General features: G+C 40.4%; 1 pseudogene; it reads right to left on the bottom strand.

Annotated features, from left to right (window-relative positions):
- Positions 1 to 2,709: 2,709 nt before the first annotated feature.
- On the bottom strand, positions 2,710 to 3,305 carry LOC118007464 (annotated as a pseudogene).
- Positions 3,306 to 4,178: the final 873 nt, after the last annotated feature.

The following is a 4,178-nucleotide window of genomic DNA, read 5'->3' as shown; positions in this document are numbered from 1 at the left end:
TCTTTTATAACTCTAATAAAGTTGACAATTTATGCATAGACATGCCAGAATCTAGAGCCAAGCAAGACAAAATCACTGAGGTTGAGGGAATAAATTTAAACTGCCTGCCAGAAACATGTGCAGCTGTGTTAGGAACAGGAAGTAGATTCTACTGACACACCTGCTACAGATGCCTGGTTTGCAAGTATCTCTACCTCTTTCCTCCTGTAGACACATGCAGCACTTGGTTCGTTATGGCTTACCCATGACAGAGGATGAGAATCAGAGTCAAGATTGTGCCATTCGTTCAATTTATTCAAGAAGAGAAGTGGTCCCCTTGAAATTAAATTATCTTTTCCCCCAGGAAAAGTTGGATGTGTAGTGTATAATCTTTCTTTTTTTCAAGCCTACTTCAGAAAGCTGAACTTTACCTCTGGGTAGTCAGTCCAAACCTGGAGCTAATAGCCATTCTTACCTTTAAGTGTCTGCATCAGTCATTGCTAGTTCTGAAACTTCTGTCCTGTGCTACCTTGTGAGAAATTAGTCTGTGTTATTGCACTGTTACGTTGTCCAAGAAAAAGCCCCAGTGTTTTAGTGTGAGAAATGCTAGAGTCCTTAATTGACGCTATCATGCTAGATCCAAGTAAGTCAGTCCAATCTCAGTAGTTACAAAATGTGATGGTGCAGGTGGAAATTTCTTTATCAGGAAAATGGCCTCTCCCTGTGACTTTATCTCTCTGTCTAAAATCAGGAAGGAGAAAAGATTGATATCGGTTAGCTTTCTCAAACTTCAATAGTTGTTGAGAGGTTGAGAGTTTGGAGCAAGAATAGGCATGTATTAAGAAACAGAACTGAATTTTGTTCAAAATAAAATTTGAGCATTATGGATTTGATCACATTTTAATTTCTAATCACATGCCCTAATATGAGGCAACTATGCCAGAGAACAATATTGGGAGTAAAACAGGAAAACAATTTCCTATATTATTAAGATCAGAGTGGATCATTTCTTTTTTTTCTTTTTTTTATTATTATGTTAATCACCATACATTACATCATCAGTTTTTGATGTAGTGTTCCATGATTCATCGTTTGAGTATAACACCCAGTGCTCCATGCAGAACGTGCCCTCTTTAATACCCATCACCAGGCCAACCCATCCTCCCACCCCCCTCCCCTCTAGAACCCTCAGTTTGTTTTTCAGAGTCCATCGTCTCTCATGGTTCGTCAGAGTGGATCATTTCTAAAGGCACTGTGTATTCAGACCTTAGCAAGGAAACCAGTCTGTTATTTTTTAAATGACCCAGGAGTTCTAATGATAAGGTGGTCTTAGAAAATAAAGAGAGGCAAGGCTTGGGGAAGGAAGCAAGAAAAACTCAGGTGTTTCCTGGGTCATGCAGTATGATTTGTGCCAAGGGCAACATGGTACAGAATCAGTAAAGGAGGTACATGAGGCTCTAATGAGGCCCAACATGTCAGCCAGTGCTTCAAATAAGCAACTTTACATAGAAAAATAAGTCTGAAAAATCGAAGGTATCCTGAGATTATATTTCTAAGGATTTCAGATACAGCTAGATGCAGTGATTCCTATTATTGAAACTACTGTATCCATTCTTATTCATTCATAATAAAATTATCCTTATTTTATGTATGATGGATAAATGTATGATGTATGATATATAAAACATCAATGTTTTATTCTCTATACATGATGAAACAACCTCCTGTAGAACATTGTATTCTTCTTCTATAACCAATCACATATTATTTTAATTAACTAAATTAACATCTCCATGACTTCTGAAAATTTGATAGGCATCGAATCAAATATACTAATACCCTAAATAGCCTGATGTTATAAAAAATATTCAGTGGAACATATAAGTCATCCAAGGAACTAGCTGTTGCATTCTAGTGAAGAGCTGCCAGTCTAGCTAGAATGCAATATAGAAGGTCCCTCTGTTGATATCACTAATGTCTTCATGCTCTTTGTTTTTAGTCACTTCTATTCTGGTTGCTTGCTTTTAAAATTTAATAAATGTAGTTATTTGTCCAGGGAATAAAACATTTTAGACAATTCAAGGATTTATATTAAAGATGAAAAAATGTGGCTAAAGGATAATAAATATTAAAACTAATTTATAATGGTTTATTATTTATTTATTTATTTATTTATTTTCCAAAGATTACGATAATGTCAAGTTTAATCTGCCAAATATACAAGTTGGACTTGTAGAGTGTGTTTTTCCTGGGCGCTGCACAGTAAAACAGGTTTCTTGAAATGTTCAGTGGGGAGGGTTAAGAATGGGCCCTAGCGCTGGCCAGAAAGAGACCTGGGGGCATGGGCTTCCAGACGACAGCCCCTCTGAGTGAGCACCCAGGCAACACAGACCGGGCCGTTTGTTGTAAACTTGTCAGCAGCTAACCCCCCCACACACAACCAGCCCCTACCGTGCAACCTACGGGACACATCTTCTTACCCCACCTTCAAGGCACCCCCAACAAGAGTTCTGAATTCTAAAAACAGCAGAAACATTCGAATGGTTACATATGAGATGCTGTCCCGCATCTCTCTGTCTCAAAGATAGCAGCCCCCCCTTCCCTCCAGCCCTCCCCACCATCCGCCCAAACGATTTCTGTGCCCCGATGAAGAGGAGGCCCCAGGCTGCGGGGGCTCCTTGCCGTGAGGGGCTGCTGCGGCCGCGCCAGGACCGGGCAGGGAGACTCGGCAGAGGGGCTGGCGGCGCGGCCGGATCCCTGGTGCCTCCTCCCGCAGGCCGTGCTACTTATTCAGGGACAGCGACTGCATCCGTTTTCCCGACAAAGTCGCATCATCTTTACTTTGCTCTCTTCTTTCTTCCTGGCAGCCTCTTCCCGCTGGTTCCGGGTGATCGCCAGCCGGGCAAGCTCAGCTTTGGCTTGCTCTATCTTCCCAGCTAAATGCATTTTCATGTAACGCTCTTTTGCTTTCTGCTTCTCTCGATTTCTTCTCGTTCTCTCCTTGAAAGCTCCTCGGGCCCATCCAGGTACAGTCGTGTAACCTTTTTGGTTGTCTGTGCCACCCGGTTAGGGTTCTCGATGTCGAGCCCCTCCATGCCTTTGCGCTTTTGCTTGTAATCGTCTTCTTCATCTTCACTCTCGTCTGAGTCTAGGGATTTCTTCTCCTTTTTGGGGTCACCTGCAGCCCCCTCTCCACCTTCTAATCCTTGTTCCTCTTCTTCCCTGGCCTTGTGCTTCTCAGCCTGGAGCTATGCGTCGATCTCCTTAGGGCTTGTGTACTGCCTTGCCCGGCCTTTGTGGCCTCCTTTTCTCCCTCCTTTAGGCATCGCGGCTCCAGCAGCTGCGGCGGCGGCCACAATGGTTTATTAATACCACATTGTGGAGAGCTTCAACGTCTTAGTGTTAATTTCCAGGTTTCAATGTAAAGTAAAATGTATACTCTGGTTTGATCCCTCTGAACATGCATTGCCTATTTATAGTTTTTTTTCTGTTTTGGAGAGAACAATCAAGCTAGAAAAATATGATTTTGAATTGGTTTGACTTTCACAAAAATTTTAAAAAATAATTTTCTGTGTAACTTATTCGAATTTGAATTTTACATGCTTGTAATACAGTCCAGTAATTAGGTAGATATAAAAATTATGTAAGACTTTTTTTTGTAACTTTTATTTTTATTTATTTTTATTTTTTTTTTAAAGATTTTATTTATTTGACAGAGAGAGAGAGACAGCGAGAGAGGGAACACAAGCAGGGGGAGTGGGAGAGGGAGAAGCAGACTCCCCGCTGAGCAGGGAGCCCAATGTGGGGCTCGATCCCAGGACCCCGGGATCATGACTCGAGCCGAAGGCAGACGCTTAACGACTGAGCCACCCAGGCGCCCCTTTTTTGTAACTTTTTTTATCAACAAGTATTAAATGAACTTGTCTTTCATTATGGCAATCAAGAAAACTTTCATTTCTATATATTTTAATTTATATCAGGCACTGTATGTTAACTAGTTTCTTGCTTTTATTCCATATTGCCCCATAAGTGCATCTTTTAACAAAAAAAAAAATAGAAATTAGTTATTATAAAACCAAACACAGATATATGAGAATAAAGAAAGGAGATAGAAAAAGGAAATCAATATACACAAAATGTTTTACTAAATTCTAAGTGCAGTAAATATTAAAAATTTTAAAAGAATTTACAAAATTACA

The sequence above is a fragment of the Mirounga leonina genome, unplaced genomic scaffold, assembly GCF_011800145.1.
Source record: "Mirounga leonina isolate KUSES-001 unplaced genomic scaffold, KU_Mleo_1.0 Mir_125, whole genome shotgun sequence".
Lineage (NCBI taxonomy): Eukaryota > Metazoa > Chordata > Mammalia > Carnivora > Phocidae > Mirounga > Mirounga leonina.
The sequence above is the reverse complement of the archived record's forward strand: the minus strand, read 5'-3'. Positions and strand labels throughout refer to the sequence as shown.